This window comes from Pantherophis guttatus, chromosome 1 (assembly GCF_059756535.1).
Source record: "Pantherophis guttatus breed Tessera chromosome 1, ASM5975653v1, whole genome shotgun sequence".
NCBI classification, from domain to species: Eukaryota; Metazoa; Chordata; class Lepidosauria; order Squamata; family Colubridae; genus Pantherophis; species Pantherophis guttatus.
In genome coordinates, this window is record NC_142063.1 from 299527847 (window position 1) to 299540683 (window position 12837).

The 12837-nt window shown below is 39.7% G+C and overlaps 1 pseudogene; it reads left to right on the plus strand.

Moving 5' to 3' along the window:
- The first annotated feature begins 281 nt into the window (after positions 1 to 281).
- Positions 282 to 1496, plus strand: LOC148116905 (uncharacterized; annotated as a pseudogene).
- The last annotated feature ends 11341 nt before the right edge of the window (positions 1497 to 12837 follow it).

The window sequence follows — 12837 nt, forward strand, 5'->3', positions numbered from 1 at the left end:
AGATTTGCAGTAATTGCAAGCAGCAGATGTTAATAACAGTGCTTTAGTCCACTGTACTATCAGGCTCTTGCCAGTCCACTATACTATCAGGCTCTTGCTGGATTCACACTGTAAAATAAAGAGCTGTTGTTGTTCATGACCTGGCTTCTGTCTCCTCAATTGCCCAATTTAACACTGGCGATGAAGGTGGGATTGAGGTAGACAGGTAGCAAACAGAAAGAGCTGACAGCAACAAATCCAGCCAGGCGGACGAGCCTAAATTGCCAAGCGCGACAACCACGATGTCTGCTTTTGCACCGCCAATGCCTTTCGACCCATCAAAGGAGAAATGGGGATCATACATGATAAGATTTGAGTGCTTCCTCGAAGCCAACAACCTGCAAGGGCTCTCCGATAATTGGAAGCAGGCCCTCTTCCTGAGCCACTGCGGCCCCAAGGTCTTTGACATGGCTGAGTCACTCTCTGAGCTGACCCCAGTTCAGTCAGTACCATGGCAGGTCTTACAGACCACACTGAGGGCACACTATGCCCCGGTACCATCTACGTTTGTGCAGAGATATGAATTCCGCCAGCGACTGCAGAGAGAGGGAGAACTGATCAGTGCTTACATGGCTGCCCTGCACAAGGCCACTACGCACTGCGAATACCGAGACCTCGATGATGCGCTCTTAGAGCAACTAATCTGCAGCGTTAGAGATATTCGCTTTCAGAGACGACTTCTAGCCAAGTCAAATCTAACCCTACACATCGCACTTGACAAAGCCAGGGTGCACGAGTCCTCCAATAAGGCCACGTAGACTCTGCAATGGCTGACGCCATCCCAGACAACCCAAAACTCAGCTCCGGTGCACAGCGAAGTGCCCCAGACTGACAGCGATGAAGAGTCTGACAAAGATGTCTTCAAGACCAAAAAGCACAAGCATGATGTTAGAGACCGACAAGAGGTCTGCATGAGCTGTGGAGAGTCCCACCAATGTCAAACCTGCAGATTCAGAGACGCAGTCTGCAGGCGCTGCGACAAAAAACGACACTTGGCAAGGGTGTGCCGGACAAGTCAGCCAACCAGCCATAAGCAAAGAGCTGTCACTAGTCAGACCGAGCCACCGCAGTACAAGAAATCTGACAGATACAGCTACCCAAAAAAAGGCGCGACTTTCAAAAGTCCAGAGACCTGCAACACCAGGGTCAGCCAAGCGAGTACATCTCCTGAAAAGAAGCTGCACATTATGGTCGAATTCAAGGGGGCTCCATGCAAAATGGAAATCGACACCAGCTCATCTCTATCCATAATGTCCTGGGCCAATCTAAAAACAGCAATGCCCAGCCTGAAAAGGCGACAACTAAAGCCTCAACCACTGCGGCTACAAGACTACCAGGGAAACTGCATTCCTGTAGAAGGCTACGGCACGTTCCAGGTCAAGTTCAGCCAGCACAAAAAGACCCCTCACTGTGGTCAGCGGACACCTCCCAAGCCTCCTGGGCCTGGACTGGTTTAAGGCTCTGGGAATGGGAGTCACCGGAATCAACAATACAAGGAGCAGCCTGAAAGACATCTGATGAAAGAGTTCCAGGACGTGTTCGATGACCATCCTGGCAAGTATGTGGTGACCCCTATTTCCTTTAACCTGGACCCAAATGTAGCCCAAATCAGGCTTAAGGCTAGGAGAGTGCCTTTCGCGTTAAAACCAAAGATTGATCTCCAGCTAGACAAGCTCATCAAACAGGGGGTTTTAGTCCCAGTAGACCACGCAAAGTGGGAAACCCCAATAGTAACCCCAGTCAAGCCAGATGGGTCAGTGCGCATCTGCGTGGACTATAAGTGTACAATCAATAAGGTCCTCCAACAAAGCACCTATCCAGTCCCCGTTGTACACCGTTTGCTCCATTCCCTGGGCCCTGGCAAGATTTTTGCAAAACTTGATCTTGCACAGGCATACCAGCAACTGCCGGTAGATGGCACTACCACTGAGGCACAGACTATCGTAACTCACAGAGGTGCCTTCAAGTGCACTAGATTGCAATTCAGAGTCAGCATAGCACCCAGCCTGTTCCAGAGCACAATGGAACGTCTGCTGCAGGGACTCCCAGGGGTAGTCCCCTATTTTGATGATGTTCTTGTTACTGCAGCAGACGAACAGCAACTAGGGGACCGATTACTAGAGTACTAGAGAAATTCAGGACCGTGGGTCTCAGAGTAAAAAGAAACAAGTGCAGGATAGCAGTGCCCTCTGTAGAATTCCTGGGGTACAAGGTGGACAGAACTGGCATTCACCCCACTGAAAGCAAGATAAGGGCCATTAGAAATGCTCCAATCCCCAAAAGCAAGGCGGAGCTGCAAGCCTTCCTAGGTCTCTTAAACTTCTATTCAATGTTTCTGAGAGACAAGGAAACAGTTGCTGAGCCCCTCCACCGATTACTTGCCAATAAATCTCTGTGGGTCTGGGGGAAGCTGAGGCTAATGCATTTGCCGCTGTGAAAAAACTCTTATCTGCAGACAGCCTTCTCATCAATACAACACTTCCCCTTGTGTTAGTCTGTGACACGTCCCCTTTTGGCGTAGGGGCTGTCTTGAGCCACAGACTACCGAATGGGCTAGAGGTGCCCATTGCTTACTATTCCCACACCCTGTCCAGCACTGAGCGGAACTACAGCCAGCTGGACAGGGAGGCTCTGGCAGCCGTCTCGGGAGTAAAAAAAGTTTCACGAATACTTGTTTGGGCGAACATTTGAACTGGTAATGGACCATCGGCCTCTCCTTCAAATAGTGTCCATCTTAATACAAGAGAGACTAAGCAGTTAAGACTTTGTAGGCTTGCAAATATTTTGAAGAGTTTGTGAAGTTTGGCATCATAAATGAAGGTAAAGATTGTAATGTATCCAGTTTTGGAAGGAATTTTAGGAGGGAAAATACACGATGTTGATTGGCTGGCACCCTGGCCAAAATATTATATAAAGGGAGCTGTCTTGTTGCATCTTTTGCTGGATTCACACTGTAAAATAAAGAGCTGCTGTTGTTCATGACCTGGCTTCTGTCTCCTCAATCATCCAATTTAACAAAGATCGTCACTTCCGATGATGTGTAATCTTTCACACAGAATGATCCGGTGAGTACAGAAAGCCATCAAAACCAAAATGCTATTTGGAATGCAAATGTCCTGAATGTGCTAACAAGTCTGTCGATTTGTTTTCACAAATAAGGAAAAAGAACTGTTTTCTTAAAAAAGAAAGAAAAGTGAAACTTTCCTATGTGATTCCAGTGAAAGTGATTGGCTTCATATGGACTTTTCCAAACTGGCTGAGTCAGCTGATCTGCATGCCCTTGGCAAAAAATTAATATTTCCTGCAGTATTAATTCAATTATACTTCTTTCATAAACCTTCTCCCAGGAAATATATTGCCAAGGAAACATTTTGAATTCACCGTCTTTATCAAAAATCCAATAAAACACAGAATGAAGACATGGGGTGGGGGCTTTTGAAAACCACTCATGAGTAGGTGGAAATATTGAAATAGAAGATGTTGCTAATTCATGTAGTTAGTTAAGATGAAAAAGAGTCCATTCAAGACAAGGATGTCCACTAGTTAATTAAGTCAAGAAGGTGGCCATGACCAGAGGTGGGTTTCAGCAGGTTCTGACCAGTTCTGGAGAACCAGTAGTGGAAATTTTGAGTAGTTCAGAGAATCGGTAGTAAAAATTCTGACTGGCCCCGCCCCCATCTATTCTCTGCCTCCCAAGTCCCAGCTGATTGAGAGGGAATGGAGATTTTACTGTATCCTTCCCCTGCCACACCCATCAAGCCACGCCCACCAAGCCATGCCATGCTCAAGCTATGACACGCCCACCAAGCCACACCCACAGAATTGGTAGTAAAAAATTTTGAAACCCACCACTGGCCATCACCCTAAGTTTGAAGCCCTGCCCTCTTTACATTGGCCATGCAATGCATGTAAAAAAGGCTTTGATTGCATGGTGCTGCCCACCATCTTCACTTATCTTAACACACACATCCCTTGTGGAGTCCCCTGAATCAAGAAGAGTTTTTGTTTAATAAACCGCTTCCAGAGACAATCACACAAATAAACAAATGAGTTCTTTCCTTCAACTGATGCCAATGCATTTGGACTAGGAATCCATTCACTGTTAACACTAAAAGTGAAGAAATATTAGTTTAAAGTGCATCCAAAGTGTGTTCATTAATTGCATTTGCTTGTGATTCTGCTTTTAAAGAATTTTAAGATTTTGATAAATTCTCCTTGATTGATTTTTCATTTAATTGTAGAAATGAATACTGACATTGATCTTGAAAAGCAGTGAAATTCTTAATCCCTTTTTTCTTAACATATAAATGTGAAACTTTTATTTCAGTATTAATTTTGCATAATGAACATTTGGCTACCACAGAAATAGGAAGCAAGCCTATGTATATATGTCTGCCTTGGGATTTAATGCCAAATACTTTTCTTTCCTCCCTTTTGGCCATTCTCTTCCTAGTCTTGAAGATTCAAGGCATCGATTTCATGCTTACAAAATACTTCTGTCTGGAGTGATCTCTAAAACACCCATCTCTCCAGTTACAGCCATTACATCAGCTGTCCATCATTCAACTCTGACCCTATATAGGACTTCGTTGAGGAAACAAAGATATCTACAGCTGAAGTTTTCTAGGATAAATACTCTTCATGACACCCTGCTTGTAGCCTTTCTGAGAAGACATCCAAACAATTGAACTCTCCCAATGCCTTTTGCCAGAGAAAGAACTTTATGCTTGCCAACCACTTTGTACATTTTGTTTTTTGTTTCAATAACCAAGCTAAAAAAGAGCAGACCATGGCAAATAATAGGTTCTAATAGATTCTCAGAGCAAGGCATTGAGAATAAGCTGCAATGGTGGCCACCTGAGGATCCTGGGGACTGCCCCAATGCAAGGAACATGTTAGAGAAGTGGTGCTAATAAGCAGCTAGACTGGCAGGGTTAGGAAAAGCCAAGAAGGCAGGACAAAGAGAATAGTCCATGAAAGGATGCGACATAGCAAGAATAGGCCTCTTCTCACAATCAATGTAACTTTTCAAATTCCTCCTTAAAAAATCTCAATTTTCTCTGTAAAAAATTGCTTTCTTAGTATGCTCCATAGGAAGCAGCTCATTGAAAAGTGTTTCCACCTTGCTATAGGGTCTCCATGACTATGCTACTCCTCTGGAAAGTAATAAATTAACAGAGTAAGGGGATAATGGAACAATCTAAGAGAGATCTCCCTACAAAATTCCTTTTCCTGATATTTATCCCCAAAACTTTTTTTAAAGAATGAAAGAATTGAACTGAGCTATGGACAACCCTACGTGGCCTTTTTAGAAGGACATGAAGACTTGGCTTAGGGGCCAGTCTGTTTGACTTCCAGTGAGAATGTACAGTATAGGTACTTTGTATTTTTAAAGAGACGGTCTCAACTTGTTTGTGTTTGTGTGTTTAATATGGACTGTTGGCTACCCAGAATTTTGTCAGATAAACAGACATCTTTACAAATTTGATTTTTTTTTAAAAAAAACTATCACTATCTAAGAATCAGCATCTAGGGAAAGGGATTAATATAAAATTACCTTTTGTAGCTACTTAGGTTTAACATTTGTTTTACTCCTAGCTCCTCTAGTCAAGTACAGGAAGTTATTTAAGTGTGAGCCAAACAATACGTCTATGACTGCCCTTTGCACTCATTGTTAAAATTAAGTTCATTTTCAATTACTTTTTTAAAATCTATATAGTCATCCTATCTACATCCAGCTGAAACTTCTAATATAACTTCCCCTTGTCTTACATGACAAATGGTCATCCTTCCAAAGTGGAAGTATGTTAGCCTCTTCTAATTCTAACTTCCTGCATGAGAAGCCTCCAGTTTCCCATAAACAAGAATTAGTCATTGCTCATACACAGAATAAAGCTGTTTCCTTCTTTCCAATAAAAGCCTACAGTTTTAACAAGTTCTTGTCTAAGAAAAGCATAAGAGGGTAGCAGGAAATTATATATATATATAATTTATATAATTATATAATATATTATATATATATATAATATAATATATATATATATATATGTTTTCTCAGGTTTTCGTGGGTGTTTGTATGTAGGTCTTTGGTTATTCGGGTCTTCTCCCACATAAAATTGGAAGTGTCTTGGTGACGTTTGGACGAAGTCTCATTCGTCATCTTCAGGCTGGTGTTCTCAGCTTCGTGCTTCCAGGAGCTCCTGGAAGCACGAAGCCGAGAACACCAGCCTGAAGATGACGAATGAGACTTCGTCGAAACGTCACCAAGACACTTCCAATTTTACGTGGGAGAAGACCCGAATAACCAAAGACCTACATACAAACACCCACGAAAACCTGAGAAAACATATATATATATATATATATATATATATATATATTTGTTGAATGGACCAGTTCTTCAGCTTTCTTCTATCACCAGCTCTTTCACCGCAGCTTCGTGTGCAGATATTTCTTATTAATGATTTTGCCTAGTTCTTTCTGAACATTTGTGAAATGTTGAAGTCATGAAACGGTTGGCATAGGTCAGGGGTGTCAAACTCAAGTCCTGGGGGACAGATCTGGTCTGGGGGATGCTTAGCTCTGGCCTGCAGGGCCACCCTGGAAACAACAAAGGTCCACCCCGTGGTGCCTCTGCCAGCAAAAATGGAGCTCCGTTTTCGCTGGCTGAGGGTTGCAGGAAGCCACCGCTGCCGAAAATGGAGCTAGGGTGCCCGTTTTCTCTGGCAGAGTGCTCAGGCCGTCACAGGCACCCCCAACACAAGTAACATAGAGCTAGCCATGCCCACCCTGGCCATGCCTACCCTGGCTTCCTGAGGTCAAACACAACCCTGATGCAGCCCTCAATGAAATCGAGTTTGACACCCCTGGCGTAGCATTAAAAACCATGATGATTTGCTTAACAACCAAAGTAAAAGTAGTTGTAAAATCAAGTCATGTGATAACTTGCTTAACAACTGCATAGCTTAACAATCAAAATTCCAGTCTCAATTGTGGTTCTAAGTTGAGGACTAGCTACATGCATGAGGAGTGTTTGCACACGCATTACAGAAGTGGGGCTTATATTGCAATGCTATGTCCATCATCTTGTCTGCAGATACCACTGTCTACTTTCTTCTTTATATGAAACTTATGTGATGAATAGGAGAGATTGCTTTCCACTATGGAACAACAAAAGATTAAATTAAGTTCCTTCTCCTGTCACTTCCTTTCTTATAAGTAAAACCAGCAAAACATAACCAAAAAATTCCCTAAAATGTGTTTAGATTTCCTCCAAAAAACCACTAAAGAGTGAGAAGCATTCTGCTGAGGTACAATCTCGTCACTTTGCAAAATTTATCTAATGTAAATTAATCAAGAGATACCAATTTACCTTTGAAAAGAAAAGGCAGTTTTGCAAAAGACTTCTTAGATAGAAGGTGTCAAAACAAAATTGAAAGTCATCCAAACAAACAGAATAAACACATTTTTTGCTTGAACTGGACCTGAACCAAAACCATTAGCTGTTAACCTGAACTGGATTACCTGTTCAGGATAAGTGCTCAACTAAACCGCAAAACATGATTGATTAATCAGGAATAGAATTAAAGCAAACACATATACTATAATCAATGACAGGAAAGATTCATACATTTTGTTTCTGTGCAGGCTTCTATATTTTGTCCATTGATAATGCTGGTCCAGTTAGCACCAGTGCTAGAGTAAAAGTAAGATTCTCTTGTAAAACAATGCTTAGTTGGTTAATAAACATACAACAGGTCTGTATAAAGTTCTTTTCGTTCTTTCCATGCTTCTCCACCAATTGCATCTGTCTCTTTTTTTACAATTAAATTAAACCTGACAAATAAAACGAGCATTTATTTGTTAAGTATGTAGAAATTATATTTTCCTTTCAATTATTTGTAATAATAATTACTGTCAATTGCAAGTTGTAGACGTGTTAGTTCACTCCCCTCCTTTCTTTGTTGAAATGATCATTAAAAATAGCAGTTTAACCACAATCACCCCTTACAAATATACAAGAAATGCAGTACATTTAATGAACAATGAATCACCCTCATATAAAGTATTCAAGGTACAATCATGAAGACATGCCATGCAGCAACCAAATAAAATTATGAAATATAGATAATCCCAGAAAAATGATCTTTCCTTCCGGATAGGGAAAATTAAGAAAATTAATTAAGAAAAGTTGGATCATTACAATATAAAAGAAATGGTAGCAATCATCCTATTCTCCCCTGGAAAAAGCAGCAGCCTGAATTTGGAACTGCCAAAAGCTTTATTGTGTGCATTTCTTTTAAAACTGTCAGAGTATGCATAATTCTTGGTTGAGTTCTACCTGGCAAAGCACCCGGGCCATTCCATACAATCACTGTCCAAGAAATCTGTCTGTAGACCTTTGAATGCATCACCAGCCAAAAAACGACCACAAAAACAGTATTAGAGATAATTCCTTTTCACTCGGCATCTTTTTCCTTGGCAGGTAATTTAGGACAAGCCATTCTTTTTCATACTTTCTTGGCATTCATCTTTGATATGAAGACATACTGTACTGTACAGTTAACATTTTAGAGAGATACAATCAACTAGAATTTGTTCAGGTACCAGGAAGTGAGAAAATCTAACCTGCTTCATAGAAATTAAGGAAAGCTATAGATTACTTTTTTTTTTCTCAGTGTTTGTAATACTTTGCTACTTACAAAATAACTGGATCTGAAAAATATATTATGGAACAGTCACAAACTGTGTTGGATTTTCAAATGTATCAAAGCTTAGAATTTACATCATTAAAGATTTCACAGTTCTGAAGGAAAAATTCAGTACATCTATTCATACTAATGAAAACCAGGACACCGTTTCTGTAAAACATAGAATGCTTATTTTCATCTGAATGTTGTTTACAAGTTTTATTTATTTATTACAGTTAGCCTCTCAACAGCGCTGGCCTTGAAGCTGATGCATAAACTGGCTGGACTGATTTCTGAGAGGGCAATGTTGCTGTCCTTGCCCAGCTAGATCTCAGTAATACTTGCCAGATCCTCCTGCTCGTCCATCATTAGGTTATGAATAGATGCAATCTTGTTACAGAGAATTAGTTGGTTAAGGCATCAGGGTAAAAAAATGATGAGACTGTAAGTTCTTGTTCTACCTTATGCATGGAAACAGCTTGGGCCAGGAAGGAACCCTTCTTCAGAGTTGTCTCCTCATTCTTCTATATAAACAAAGCTGGTGTTTAACATTAGCCCCTTAAGGCCAGGTGAATCAACATCCAATCACCAGGTCCCCACAATAGAGCTGCTAAATCAGAAGAGGAGATTACCACTAGGTTGGAAACCCCCTTCCTAAAACTGCCTAACACACACACAGTCTCCATCTGCCCATTGATATGCCACAATAAACTGCACTCCCCATCTTCCAAGCTCTATGCTACTCCAATATGGATGTTAGTCCAATCACCAACCTACTTATTCACTACAAACACCCTATGGTCACAAGGTCAATAATCTAAGACACTCACACCAGCCTCACTTATATATTCAAATAAAATATTGGTATAATTGATCTAAAATTATAGCGGGTCTGCTGAGAGGAGGAATAGATTTATAAACTGCCTTTCAAATTAGGAATGGCTCATTCATAATACTTCACATTTACTCCATCAGGTACACAAATATTCATTCTGAGTTTTTTGTTTAATATCCACACTTTTATTTTTTGTATGTTATTAATTTATTCGATTGATATATATCCCATCTTTACTTTGTACAATAAGAGCAGCGTGTATGATACTCTCTCCTCAAACAACAGTCCACCCTCAAACAACAATCCTGGGTGCTGAGAAAGGGCCACTGGCCCAATGTCAACCAGCCAGCTTCCATTCCTACAAGAGGACTACAATTCAGGGTCTCCCAGTATCTAGTCTGGCTCCTAAAATTTTGGAGGCACCAAGGGAAGTGAACACTCCAAAAAATAAGTATCCTTTTCAATTCAATTCATAATTCACTCTGTGAATTAAGCCACTATAATGAAAATGAGAAAAAAGTGAAATTCTCTTCCAATTCTGCTCAAAATCAGTATTTTTAAAGTTATATACAAAATATATTTTCCAATATAAAAATCATAAAGTGAAAGATCAACAAAAAAAATAAATCAATTCATCTGTTTCAGTCAGCTACTTTATTAGAGTGGTCAGTGGAAAAACAACAAACACCTATCTTACTTCAATTAAAAGCCAACTGTTAACAAAGATATTTTAAGAGTCTGCCTAAAAGACACCAGAAGGGTGCAAATTATATCTTCCAAAGGGGATTTCCAAGGGTTCCATTTTGCCACCAAGAAGTTCCTGTCTTTCATCTCTGCCAACTACCAGTGGGCACATCAGCAGGCCTCCACTCTTTATCTCTCACAAATTCATATGCGCAAAGACTATATTTCAGCAGCTTGGTCCCATACCATATTGCACTTGAAGGATCATGATGTGTAATAAATGTTAAATGGCTCAAACATTTAATTATTTCTAAGCAATTAACATTGCTTTCAAAGGCAACTCCTAATCTGGTTGAAAATAAGGGTAAACTATGTGTTGTATTAATTCAGACTCATGTCTAAATGAATAAAGATACTTGAGGATCCATGTCTTCACTTACGCTGGCAGAATCTTCCAAATTATAAGTTCAATTTGAAGCTAGAGTACAAACCAAGGTATTCAGGGTTTGTGTGTCAAAAATCAGGCACCTTAAATTGTTCACCACAGATGCACAGACAGACTATGAAAATGTTAGAGCATTCCTGAAATCAGCCACTAATCCATACCATCTGTTTTATCTGAGACAAGATATAAAATTTGAAGAAACAAACCAGCATCAGAGCTTTAGGTAAATATTTTCTAATATACTATATGCTTAGGATTTAAGAATATGTTCATTTCAGACAAGCAATTGGTAAAGTCATGGACTGAATCCAACACACGGCTCTTCCATTTCCAGAATGGCCCTTGTCTGAGTTCCAAGAAAAATTGTACAAAATCCCCTCAACTTCTTGGATAGTCTAGAACATATTGGACACCCCTTAAAAACTGCAATAAAAACAATACTAACAAGAATGATATACTTTAGAAACCTAAATTCACAATTTGTTCTACAACCTAAATAACAAATAATCAAGATACCTCTATGTGCAGAGTTCAAGGATGTTAATATTTCAGGTGGCAACTCAATCCCACATCTCCTTCCTACATAGCTTTATGGCAATTGTTCCATCAAATCATAAAAGGCCCAAGTTAGTCTTCTTTCAACTTGCTGACTAAACCTGATTTACTGTATTGTAAAAGCTACCGCAGAACATACAAGCACTACTGAATAATTTTATTGGCTGTCTATATGCCTTTGCTCTTCTGCTTTCTTTATAACAACCCTGAACACTGTTAAGTATTGCCTATATATCACCATGAAGGGCACAACTATAATTTTTAAACGTACCCAACCCTAGTTAAATCAAAAGCAACTTCCATTGAACTTAATGGAATTATATCAATGTAAAATAGACACAAGCACCTTGTGTCCTAGAAGCCCCAGCAATTTTTTTAAAAATTTTTTGATTTATATGCCGCCCTTCTCCGGAGACTCAGGGCGGCTTACAATGCGTTAAGCAATAGCCTTCATACTTTTGCATATTTATACAAAGTCAGCTTATTGCCCCCACAAACTGGGTCCTCATTTTACCTACCTTAGAAAGGATGGAAGGCTGAGTCAACCTTGAGCCTGGTGAGGTTCGAACTTACAGTAATTGCAGACAGCTGGTGTTAATCACAATGCTTTTAGTCTGCTGAGCCACCAGGCAATTTGGTGTACACTGGGTAAATAGGCTGATATGGTGGAGTCTTTCTAACTGAGGTTGTTGGGGGGTTTTTTTCTTTTTTTTAATGTATCAATTTGGATACAACTTCTCCCAACTTCATGTCTCTATTCTATCTGGTCTTCCGTTCTTATACGTCCCAAATATACCTAACCGAGGAATATCCTCTAGAACCATTAGTGGTCCTATACCACTTTATTGCACTAAAAGGGAGGAAAAGGTAAGTATAATTGTTTTAGGACTAACAAGCAAAACTAAATGTGTTCATTTTGTTTTAAATTACTTAAAATATGAACATTTATTTATAGAGCTGGGGCTTCAGGAAATCAAAGTTCTGCAATATTGATCTGGTCTTCTTTGCTTTGAGATTAGGTCACAGCGTATCTCAATAGGTATTCATTATAATAATCTCATGCAATTTTCAAGATATGAGATATTGTGATTTGGAATGTCAACTGCTGGAGAAGAAAATAAGATGATGCTATTGTACTTAGAGGCCTTTTCTGTGCTTTCTAGAATTAGTTGACCACTAAGGAAAGCAAGAGGTTGGATCAGACCAGCTCTAAGCAAGATGAAAGCTTTTAGGATTAGTTATTATTGATTTTATTGCTTTTATTTTAACTTCTCTGTAAAGCCAGTCTACCCCTTCTTCAGATAAATATATTTATTCCAAGCAGTAAGGTGTTCACACTACAGGTGTTTTGAGTATCTTAGGGAAAAAAGAAAATGAGAATAAAGCTCATTGTTTCCCTAACAATTTGCAAGAATATTTGAAGCAGAAATTGAAGTTTTTGTCATATGCATGGCAAGGGGGAGACAGGAAAAGAGGAAGTATTGTTAGGTTTTGTAATGTAAAAACATAAGTATGCTGTTATTTATGTAATTAGTTATTGCTTTCATTATGGGTGCAGTCTTAATGGTTATAGTATTTATGTATAATTA